Consider the following 12,572-nt stretch of genomic DNA (forward strand, 5'->3'; position numbering starts at 1 on the left):
GGGAAAACTTGGAGAGCCTACTATACTTTTACTTTCACTTGTGACTTGATTGTCAATTGGCTGCTTGTGCAGACCTTTGGATTTTGTGCCTCATATAATTTCCAAAGAAGCATACAGCCCACAGCCCACACTGTGAGGAGTCGCCATCATATGCATGTTATGGCTGAATGAAAATGATGCACCACACTCTAAACCATTACAGTTTCATATTCCTGACTAATCAGAACAGTGATACATTAATCTACAACAGTTAGTAGACGAAGAAAATGTTAAGATATCAGATCCATTTATACAAGAGCATGACGCAAAAAGACAATACTCACTAAAGCCATTAAAAGACATTATTATTATCTATATTTTTGCAATATAAAAATCCTAAGGTAAATTTCAGGGGAAGATGCAAATGTTGAGCAGCACGCTTTGCCATGTTGGCAGTTCGTGGAATGAATATGTGGGAGTTCAATGGAGCCCAAATCAAGGACTAATATATTCAAGAGTGTGTACCAATTACTTTTTATGATTATCTCTGGTCTGTAGGTGGGTGTGACGAATAGGAATTGGTTTATGTACTGCCATTTATGTGTTCATGTTCACGTGCTGTGTGTGTGTATATATATATATATGCATTTGCTGCAGCAGCTCATCATCTGCTATGTTTGTTCATTTAGGAGGTGGTCTGACCAGCTAATGGAAAATTGAGGTACATGGGTCCAAATGTTTGTGTTTGTACATATCTGTTTCTGTGTGTGTATTAGACCAGCTGCAGGGAAACTACTGCTAATTCTTACACTGTGCTGCTCCTATCATGTGTGTGAGTAGGTCCTCTGTAAACTGTAATATATAAATTAATAATGTGGAGCAATAAAAGTGTAAAAAGCAGGAAATTATTGAATAGTTTGTATAGTAAAAGGCATATAATAGTGTCAGGCTGGTAAGCAGTGACAGTTATACACAGATGGTTTGGAAGAGCTGTTGGAAATCCTCATACTGACCAGAATTCATGATTTAGAACCAGGTAGAAAATAACTGCTGGAGGGTAAAGAACCAAAATGACTTTGCCTTTTGGCTAATTTCAGATGCGTAGTAATTTTGACTACTATTTCCAGCCACATACAGCAAAAACACCCTAATATGTAAGAAACAGTTTGTTACCTTCCTGCAAACCAAATAGTTGTTGGGTAATGTCTTATTACTAGCTGCAATACAAGGGAGTGATATGTGTAGTGCTGTGTTCAATGAGGCAAAGATATCGATTGTGTTGGTACTCTAGACTGAGCCATTAATGAAGCTGTAATGTTGTAAACCTGTGCCTATATGCAGAAGCAGTAGGTGAAAAGGGGTTTTAAATATTATATTATATTACAACAGATTCAAAAAGCTTATAAATCATTTAAGTCAAAATTGATTAGTGTTTTCTTCTTTCCTGGTTACCATTAACATTATGTCCCTTTTCCCTATTTGGTTGGATAGGCTGTGTATTATTCTTAACCTGAAATAACTGCTGCATTTAGTAAAAAATGGTAAGTAACATTTAGTTATCCTTTAAAAATCACAACACACATTTTAAAATGTATTACCTATTAGAGGCTGGGTTCATCCCTGGCATCATAACAGGACTCACAAATCGCCGTTTCTCAGATAATCATGTTCTCTTAAGAAAAGAATTTGCATGATTTTGCAAATTTGCAGAAGTATAATCTTATAGTGAAACTCAGCTGAAATTTTATTTCAAGGATATCTTCCACAAATGCAGTTTTCTGTATAACAACATTTTCTTGAAATCTGACGTTCTTTAAGTGTATGCTGTGTGATCCTCCTTCATATGCTGGAAAGGATCACACAGCGTTTAGTCTCTACCTCCATCAACAGAGATGACTGGCAACATTTAACCTTTGATCTCCAAAGTGGTTCTTGCTGACTCCTCAAACCAGAGGACGATGAGAACACGATTTCTAATTATTATATCTCAGCTTCAGCATTCCAGTACTGCATGTTACCCTCTTTTTCTCACCCATCTGTCCCCTCACCTTGCTTCTTCACCCCCCCTTCACTGCCTTTTTTCTCTGTCGCTCAGCAACCATCCGTAATTAATGAGCTTTTACTGTTCGATCTGATCTACCTCAGGATTGGACACGTCTGATAAGCCGAATGGAATATACACACAGTCCTGCCCCTCTCTACTCAGCACTGCCTGGAAATATAATTACTTGAGAATGAATACACACACATATGCGCACACATTTTACACACACAGAATGAGTAAGCCCAGGTTAATACCAATCTTTTTCCTCTTCTCTGCACTAATTAGAAATGTACTGACGAGTCATTTGTTTGGAAGTTGAATGCACTGTGAGCTTGTTGTCGTTATTCAGAGACTCAGAAACTTAAATAATTAAATCTATTTAATGTTACGCTTTAGTGAGCGTATGTGTGTATGTTAATGACATGCTCTAATGCTCTTAATGAGCATGTGACAGTGCCAGGGAGATGGAACAGCATTCCACATCTAAATACCACTCAGCTAGTCATTACCTAAACGTAATCTATCTCCTCTATGTCAAATGCCAGTTAACACGCTTGCTTATCAATCTGCCCCTATGGCAACACTCGACAGCTGTCAATTGACTGCTCAAGTGGTTCCTCATAACAGTTTGGTCTCCATCGAAGAACGATGCAGGTGCATACATGTTTGTTTTCTCATAGTTTTGACACATGTAAGGGCAGAAGCACATCCTATATAAGCACTCATTCAGTTTGGAGTGAGGCAGCACAGTCAGGTTTATTGCTGTGACCATAGCAACAGCTGTGAGTAGAGATGGAGATGGAGATGACATTTTTTTGTGGTGATGTACTGAATGTCCTTGTTCAGATGAGAGAGGAGAGTGAGGGTTGAAAGCACAGTCAGACTGATGGAGAGACAGAGAAAGGGTAGAGAGGGCTGGAAGAAATTTTTAGAGAAGACTGAGTGAAGGCTTTATTTCATATCCTTTTAGCTGTTTGTTCTACAAGCCGGCAGAGCTCAGGGATGGACTCTTTATGAGTTTTTTATTTTCTCTCTGCTCCCATGAAAAGTGGCTTTCCCTGCTTATAGTGTTTCCTATGGAGACTCAATCGGATGTGAGCCCAACAACAGATGAGAGGTGCTGTTCACTTGCTCGGAAAGCTTTTAAAAAGTAATTATGTTTAAAAAAAAAAACCCAAACAAAATACTAATAAAAATATGTTTTGCATTTTATTTAATTATCATATTCACACTAAAAAGCTGCTTTCATACATTCGCTGCAGTGCTTACCAAATGGGGAATCTCCAGGGCTAAAAAATTAAGCTAATGCTTAAGTGGCAAAAACTGCCGTTCCTCTAGGTGCCAACTGAGGCTGACTCTGTCATGGTGAATTGGATTAAAGGACTCAGGTGCGAGACTCCTTGCAGAATGACAGTGGATTTATTTACAGTGAAAAAGGTGAGTTAACAGTTCAAGTCTATAATCCAAAAAAGGGCAGTGCAGTGATACGGCGACCTCTCCTCACGGTGACAGTGCAGTAATAATCCACAACAACTCCTGGTGCCGGCTCCTCCTCCAATCCTTGAACCCTGGAGGCAGATGAGAAAAAACACACGCTCAATAACGAAACGTCCTCTCCTTCACAAACCGGGTATGCTAATCATGACTACGCTACCCGGTTTAGTTCAACGTTCCAGCGTTGGTTGTGACTCAATCGCCCCGTTAAATAGGTCTGCGCTGGCAAGGTAATTCTGCACAGGTGCGATGATTCTAGCTAAGTACATTCCCCTCCGGTCAACTGCCGTTCCGTGCCACGGCTTCCGGAAGTACATGTTCCAGCAGAAAAACACATGCCCAGGATGGAGAGGAGAACACGACATAGTACACACAAACACCACAACAAATTGGCAAGACGATCAGTGAGGACCGTCTAGCCATGACAGTACCCCCCCATTAACGGGAGCCTCCCGGCGACCGACCAAATTTGTCAGGGTGCCGGCGGCGGAATTCCTTCACCATAGCACCATCCAGAATCGCAGACCGCGGCACCCAAGCACGCTCTTCCGGACCATATCCCTCCCAATCAACCAAAAACTGGAAGCCCCTACCGCGACGCCTGGCATCCATAATCCGCGTGATGGCATAAGCAGGAGCGCCGGCAACAACCCGGGCGGGCGGCGGGGGCCTGGAAGGCGGGCACAAAGGGCTGGTCCGGACCGGTTTCACCTGGGAAACATGAAACACATTATGAATCCTCATGTTGCGAGGAAGGGCCAAACGAACAGACACCGGATTCAACACAGCTTGGATCGAAAAGGGCCCAATAAAACGCGGGGCCAACTTCTTGGACTCAGTTCGTAAGGGAATATACCTGGAAGAGAGCCACACCTGCTGTCCAACACGATAGGCAGGGGCCGGAGTGCGGCGACGATCGGCCAACCTCTTATTCTGTGCCGTCGTCCTTAACAGAGCCGCCTTGGTGGCGCGCCACGCCCGCCTGCAGCGTCTCATATGATGCTGAACAGAGGGAACGGCCAGCTCACCTTCAGTGATGGCAAGTAATGGTGGCTGGTACCCCAGCGACGCTTCAAACGGAGACACACCAGTGGCTGCCGACGTGCTGGAATTGTGGGCGTACTCAATCCAAGCCAACTGGTCACTCCAGGTGGATTGGTTCGAGGAAACCACACAGCGTAACATGGTTTCCAACTCCTGATTCGCCCTCTCCGCCTGACCGTTCGTCTGAGGATGAAAACCTGAAGACAAACTCACACGAGCCCCTAGTCCTGAACAAAACGCCCTCCAGACCCGGGAAGTAAACTGGGGGCCCCGATCAGAAACAATGTCTTGTGGAATCCCATGTAACCGAAAAACATGCTCGGTAAGAAGCCGAGCCGTCTCTAAGGCAGTCGGGAGTTTGGGCAACGCCACAAAGTGCGCCGCCTTGGAAAAACGATCTACAACAGTTAGTATGGTCGTGTTACCTGATGACGACGGTAGACCAGTGACAAAATCCAAAGCAACATGCGACCAGGGGCGCTTGGGGACTGGCAGAGGGTGCAAGAGACCGGCCTGGGGGGCACTGGGGGTCTTATTGCGAGCGCAGGTAGGGCAGGCCGCAACGTAGTCCCGAACATCCCTGAGAAGAGAGGGCCACCAAAACAAACGTCGCAGGAAACTCACGGTGCGGTTCTTACCAGGGTGGCAGGAGAACTTTGCTGTATGGGCCCAGTGTATAACCTTGCCCCGGACCGTTGTGGGGACGAACAGTCGTCCGTCAGGGCCCGTCCCTGGGTCCGGCTCCTGTTGCTGGGCCTCTTTAACCATCCTCTCGATCTCCCATGTGATAGCTCCCACGATGCAAGTGGCGGGCAGAATGGGTCTCTGCTTCTCTCCGTCATCCGTGTGTGGTGCAAATTGGCGTGAGAGAGCGTCGGGTTTCGTGTTGCGTGATCCTGGTCTGTAGGTTATAGTGATATTGAAACGTGTAAAGAACAAGGCCCACCTGGCTTGACGTGCGTTAAGACGCTTAGCTGCCTGGATATACGCCAAGTTCTTATGGTCCGTCCAAACCACAACGGGGTGTTCACTTCCCTCCAACCAGTGCCTCCATTCCTCCAGGGCCAGCTTAATGGCGAGGAGCTCCCGATCGCCCACGTCGTAATTCTGTTCCGCTTGGGTCAGCCGTCGAGAGAAGTAGGCACATGGATGCAGCTTGCCACCCACCCGCTGGGAGAGAACGGCCCCTACCCCCGAATCCGATGCGTCCACTTCCACCACAAATGGTCGGGTGAGGTCAGCCTGGATCAAAATGGGAGCAGAGGAAAACAGTTGTTTCAAACGAGCAAATGCCTGCTGCGCGGAACTAGACCATAGAAAGGGCAGTTTGGGAGAAGTGAGTTGTGTGAGGGGAGAAACCACCTGGCTAAAGTTCCTGATGAACCTCCTGTAAAAGTTGGCGAACCCAATAAACCTTTGTAGTTCTCGACGCGTCTTGGGTTCGGGCCACTCCACCACTGCCTTCACCTTAGCAGGATCGGCTCGTAGCTGCCCCTCCTCCACAATAAACCCCAAAAACGGCACAGACTGAACATGAAACTGGCATTTCTCACCCTTGACGAACAGTCGATTTTCCAGCAGACGCTGCAGCACCAGTCGCACCTGTTTCACATGTTCGGCTCGAGTCTTAGAGAAGATGAGAATGTCGTCTAAATAGACAAACACAAAATGATTAATAAAGTCACGCAGCACATCATTAACCATTGCTTGGAAGACAGCGGGGGCGTTGGTGAGTCCGAATGGCATGACCAGATATTCGAAGTGCCCCAAATGGGTGTTAAACGCAGTCTTCCATTCATCCCCCTCACGAACACGAACCAGGTGGTATGCATTACGGAGATCGAGTTTGGAGAAGATAGTCGCCCCTTGGAGTAGTTCAAACGCTGAGACAAGAAGAGGGAGGGGATATCTGTTCTTGACGGTGATCTTGTTCAGGCCCCGAAAATCAATACAGGGGCGGAGAGACCCGTCCTTCTTCTGTACAAAGAAGAATCCAGCCCCCAAAGGGGATGTAGATGGGCGAATTAAGCCGGCAGCGAGAGAGTCTGTAATGTAGCGCTCCATCGTCTCACGTTCAGGCCTTGAGATGCTGTAAAGCCGGCTAGTGGGTAATGGGGCGCCAGGGTGCAGATCTATCCCGCAATCATAAGGGCGATGAGGCGGGAGAGACACTGCTAGGTCTTTGCTGAATACTTGAGCCAGGTCGTGGTACTCTGGAGGGACGGCTGAGAGATCGGGTGCCTTCACCTGAGCCGCCGGATTTAGGGGCACTAAACTGGGCACCGCTGCACGTAAACAATGTTCATGGCACCACTCGCTCCAGCCTGTCACGCGTCCCTGAGCCCAGTCGATCTGCGGATTGTGCTGTTTGAGCCATGGGAACCCCAAGACCAATGGGGTGCCGGGGGCTTTAAACAGAAACAGGGAAACTCTCTCAACATGGTTACCAGAAAGAACTAAAGTCAGATCGACAGTGCGATGGGTTATTGCCGCTAACGGGCTGCCGTTAAGAGCTGAAACCTGAAGAGGCTCCCGGAGAGGAACCGCGGGGAAGCCCAACTGCCTAGCGAGCGATTCATCCAAAAAATTTTGTTCAGCTCCAGAGTCCACTAATGCACGGCACTGGTAAGTGTGAGATTGAAAAACCAACTTAGCAGGACAACTCAGATGGGGAGCAACATTCATGGTCGCACCCGTCAGTACTCCCACAGCTACTGACGGGCCTGGTCGTTTCCCCGAGAGGGGCATGCGTCAGCAAAATGTCCCTTCTTTCCACATGCAAAACACTCACCCGTCTGGCGTCTCTTCCTCCAATCTGTGGAGCTCAACCGTGCTCCGCCTAACTGCATCGGCTGCTCCTCCTCTTCCGCTGACCGCGGGTCCGTCCCCTTCCACTCCAGGGCCGGTAATCCAGTCCGCCACCCAGCGCCTCCCGGTGTCCGCTTGCTGAACTCCCGAAGGTGATCGTCCAACTTAATACATAAATTAATCAACGCACTCAAGGTTTTAGGCAATTCTTTGGAAGCCAACTCACGCTTCAGTCCCTCGTTCAGACTGTTCAAGAAAGCTCCCCGGAGCGCCATCTCCTCCCAACCAGTCTCCTCAGCAAGAATCCAAAAATCCACCGAAAAGTCAGCGACACTCCTCCGGCCCTGTTTCAAAACAAACATCCTATGTGCCGCACTGTCAGGGTTAGTTCCTTTATCAAAAACACTTCGAAATTTGCTCAAAAAATCAGTGTAGGAAATCTGAGGCTGGGAGTTTAGGACCGCTTGTGCCCACTGCAAGGCTCGACCTGTCAACAGCTCCACCATCAGGGTGATTTTAGAACAATCAGTGGCGTAAGCCTGAGGCTGCTGCCTAAACGTGAGGGCACACTGCATTAAAAAACCCCGACTCTTGTCCAAATCTCCGGAAAATTTTTCTGGGACTGGCAACAAATGTTCACGCCGTGGCGGAGGAGGGGAGGGGGGCAGTGGGCAAGCAGCAGCGACGTTGATCGGAGGTGGCACTGGTAAAGGCCCCCCAGCAGCTCCAGGTGGAGATAGCAACATACCTTTTAGCTCTGTCACAACCTGGATTAGCGCTGATTGCTCCTTGGAGAAATGTTGTAACATGTTCTCATGGCGTTCTAGTAGCGCCGCCTGGAGCGACAGCTCGCGCCGCCAAGGTGCCGAGTCCGCTGAGTCCACTTGGCTGGAACGTTCTGTCATGGTGAATTGGATTAAAGGACTCAGGTGCGAGACTCCTTGCAGAATGACAGTGGATTTATTTACAGTGAAAAAGGTGAGTTAACAGTTCAAGTCTATAATCCAAAAAAGGGCAGTGCAGTGATACGGCGACCTCTCCTCACGGTGACAGTGCAGTAATAATCCACAACAACTCCTGGTGCCGGCTCCTCCTCCAATCCTTGAACCCTGGAGGCAGATGAGAAAAAACACACGCTCAATAACGAAACGTCCTCTCCTTCACAAACCGGGTATGCTAATCATGACTACGCTACCCGGTTTAGTTCAACGTTCCAGCGTTGGTTGTGACTCAATCGCCCCGTTAAATAGGTCTGCGCTGGCAAGGTAATTCTGCACAGGTGCGATGATTCTAGCTAAGTACATTCCCCTCCGGTCAACTGCCGTTCCGTGCCACGGCTTCCGGAAGTACATGTTCCAGCAGAAAAACACATGCCCAGGATGGAGAGGAGAACACGACATAGTACACACAAACACCACAACAAATTGGCAAGACGATCAGTGAGGACCGTCTAGCCATGACAGACTCCAAATCTCTATAAACACCCAAATTAAAATGCCCAACTGTACAGCATTAAAAAAAGGTCATTTACAGCCTCATTTGGCCTCTAGGGGGATAGCCATATTGATAGGTGTGCCAATTCAGATACCTAAAGCTGATCAGCTTCTCCCAGATTTCGCCTCCACTATTAACTTATTAAACTGGACCTCTTTGCTGTGTTTATGCTGTTGGTGCCTTTTGAAGCATTTTTATCTGGAATTATCTGGTACACAATATGGCTTAGTGTGAGCGCTACACCGTCCAAGAAGTGCAGCAGTTTTAGTGAGTGAAATATCTAAATCTAGTAATTTATAAGTCTGTCACTCAACACTAATGAGGTCATATTTCTGTTTTTGCATTGCACCTGTATAGTTGATTAAGGCAGCTTGCCTACCAAGTTAGCGTTATTTAGCACTCCATGATGCCAAAAAGTAAAAAGGATTCCAAAACACTAAGGTTGAAGCTTGAAGTTCAAAACCAGTGGCTGACATCTTGATGTCTGTGTCCATCTTTCATTCTGTCTATAGTACCTACGCCACAGAGATGCCTGTGACAGATCAAATATTCAGTGCAGTGTTATGCTAGATTGCGAAGAATATTGCAACTGATAGTCCGAGTGTTGCATTTACATTAAGAGAGTGGGTGCCGTGTGTCCTGCACAATCTACCCAGGCAGCTACCTTGTTTAAACTGCACATAGTATTCCCAGTGGTGCGAATTTGTCTAAAGCGGACCGACTGTGTGCAACATGTGAGAGCTGTGGAAAATATTCTGACCTAGTTCTCCCCAAATCGTCCAAAAATTACGTGTGTGCAACTTGGCTGGGACATGTTAGGAAATGAACAAATGTATAGACGAGCCAGTATTTGTAGCATGGCATGCTTACTTTTTCTGTGATGTCTAGATGTCCGTTTTAAAGAACTGCTGTTTTTAGGCATAAATATTAGCGTTCACTGTGTTGGCTAAAGCGACTATCAATTAGTTTCCAAAATAAATGCTATTTCAGTCAGTAAGAAACAATCATTTAGTTTACTTAAGACTGAAGTCATATACCACAATGTTACCACTTGAGGTTTAAATTAAATTGTAGTCACTGTGTGTCCTCAAAGCCTCAAATAGTGTTTCCTGCCTTGAAATGGTGTTAAATGTATGATGTCATAATTGACATTATGACTCTAAAAACAAAAGATATTGCAGTATTATTTTGTACTGCACTGCTTAGTGCCTGTCATAACAACAGACAGAATTTTGGTAAATTATTGATTTTCCAACACCTGTCCAAAGTGAGCCTTTCTGATACAGTGACTGCAGTCTCTTTTTCCTGGATTGCTCTTTTTTTCCCCAATGGGCAATGCTCCACTTGACTTCCCCTCCCACTCTTTATGTGTTCATCTCTTTCCACTCCACTATGTGGGTCTCAGTGTGTGTAGTCTGTCTGTGGCTAATCTGTGTGTTAAGGAGGGCTGAATAAGCTTGTCTTTGTCAGGGCATTAGGTTTGGAGAGGATGAATACTTTAAATGATAAATAGTGGGGGTGAAGGTGGTGGTGTGTGGATTTAGATTAATCTGGGGCCACTGTGTCCCTCTTTTATTGCTGTCTTCTTGACTGTATATGGTTTTTTGTGATCTGTATGTTGCTTATTTGTGTTAAAAGGTAAGCAAAAAAAAGAGTATCTGAGCTGAACAGAACTGTTTTGGGGGTTTTTTTTCATCTCTGTATCTCTGTCTTTGTATAAAAAATATTTGGTAGAAATCAGCTAGGGGTATGGACAAATAGCTGTGATCATACAGTTCTACAAGTATGCCCATAAAAAATGAAAATCTTGTCTCATTTAGATCTGGCTGATCTCTTCTTCCAGGTAGTCTGCTTGGGCAGTACTTTTTTAGCAGCATCTTCTTGACACAACTGTAATGCTGTTAAGACTGTTGCTGATATTGGTGTCAGATCAAACAGAAGATTTTAGTGAAACATCATTCAGAAGCATGCTCATCAATTTTTGACATGCACTGGGTTATGTACCGTGAATTGATGCCCAAAGGGTTTACTGTATTGTTATGAGACATCTGACGGAGCATTTTTAACTCAAAGAGTGGCATTACATGCTTCCATTGGCCGCACCAATTGAATCTTCACTCACCAACTGACCTTCTTGCCAAATTTGGCTCCACTCAACTTTCTACTTTTCCCCAAAGTGAAGTCGATTGGTTGCTGTTTCGACACACTGAAGAAGATCCAGCGCACATTACAAATGCACAAGTGCAAGTTGTAAGAAGAGATTTTCAGAACATGTTTACAAAATAGCAGTTGGAAGGAAACTAACTTGAAGGGGTTACTGGCCAAGTTTAAATGAAATGTCTTTTTATTTCTTTAAAGGCAGACAGAGAACTTCACAATCAATAGACAGCCCACAGTCTGCAGGTTTTTATTCCAACTAAAATTTCACTCACTGACAAGTAATCATTATAGTAGAGAAAAAGAGAACAAAGTAAGAGCGTAAAATCACTTGAAGAGGTGACTAAAACTCCCAAACTTGAACTTAATCTTTATTTTACCTTTAGCAAAAGAGTGAAAATGGTCTTATGGACATGTTCGCATGAGATGATTGCTTGGTAGGTGCATGTTGCTGTTTCAAAAAGAAACAAAATGTATAGTTAAACACATTTGACTGAAGGATTGTAGCAACAGTGAAAGGGAGGGTTTACAAAATGGTCAAGGTGATAAGATTTTTATTGGGGATGAGGAGGAGAAATTAATATATCAGAGGGACAACTCAGGTTGAGTAGTTCAGAGACAAAGTTAGCCAGACATGCGGAAAAGAGGTAAACAATTCAAGGAGAAAATTCATGGATCTAGTAAAGGTGGACACGGAGAGGATTGGTGTGACAGAAGAGGATGCTGGGGATAGGGTACGATGAAGGCAGATCATCGACTGTGATAACTCCTAAAGGGAGGAGCCGAAAGAAGAAAAGAGAGAAACAGGTTTTTGACTTTCTTCTTGGTGCTTTTAAGGTGTCCTTTTCATCCTGTGTTCACTAACACAATCTTGCCTTGAAGATATATTAGTGAGAAGATAAGATTTTACCTACATCTCAGCTGCAGGATTTTCTTGTCTGATTGAAGGGAAATGCCTGAGCTGGGGATGAGAGTGATGTATACTTTAGTTAAATGAAGAAGAAAGTGAGGAAGAGAGGATTCTGCTATTAGGTGGAATGTGGTAACTGTGCAAGAGGAAAGGAGGGGGGCAGCGGCAGAGCAAGAGTGAGCCAGGCAGGAGGGGAGGGTGGGGGGCTAGGTTGCTGACTCGGAGCTCTGCTGCGGTGAGCTTTGAGCTAGCGACTCTCTGAGCTTTCTGGCTGCTCATGTGTCTGTACACTGCTGTGGTGCAGACCGTATCGTAGCCACGCTAGCCTCCCTCCAGCACTTTAACAGCTCAGTCAGTCAGCAGCTCCTGTGTATTTCAGCGGCAGCTAGGCTTTACAATCTTTAAGTGTCTCTGTCTCTAGCTGAGGATTTCCTGTCTGTGGAAGGATTTTCTTCTCTCTCTTTCTGACCAAAGCAGAGAGAGGAGGAGAAGGACAGATAGTAAGAGGAGAGGAAAACAGGAGAAGGAAGAGCGACAGTGGGCCGGGAGTGACCTTCGTGGTGTGGTGGCAAAGCAGAGGAGGAGGAACGGGACTAAGCGGAGGATCCATCAGGTGTGTGTCAGCACTTAAAGGGATGAGTA

General features: G+C 45.8%; 1 protein-coding gene across 1 annotated transcript in view; it reads left to right on the plus strand.

The window, feature by feature from the left end:
* Window positions 1–12,183: 12,183 nt before the first annotated feature.
* The window catches only part of dab1a (DAB adaptor protein 1a), a 226,543-nt gene continuing 226,154 nt past the window's right edge, over window positions 12,184–12,572 (plus strand). Inside the window, exon 1 of the mRNA XM_085263877.1 lies at window positions 12,184–12,543. The gene's annotated coding sequence lies outside the window, so the exon portion shown is untranslated. The remainder of the gene's footprint in view (window positions 12,544–12,572) is intronic.

Source organism: Mchenga conophoros, linkage group LG23, assembly GCF_057382185.1.
Source record: "Mchenga conophoros isolate Kocher_MC1m ecotype Shallow Benthic linkage group LG23, M_conophoros_male_GT1.1, whole genome shotgun sequence".
NCBI classification, from domain to species: Eukaryota; Metazoa; Chordata; class Actinopteri; order Cichliformes; family Cichlidae; genus Mchenga; species Mchenga conophoros.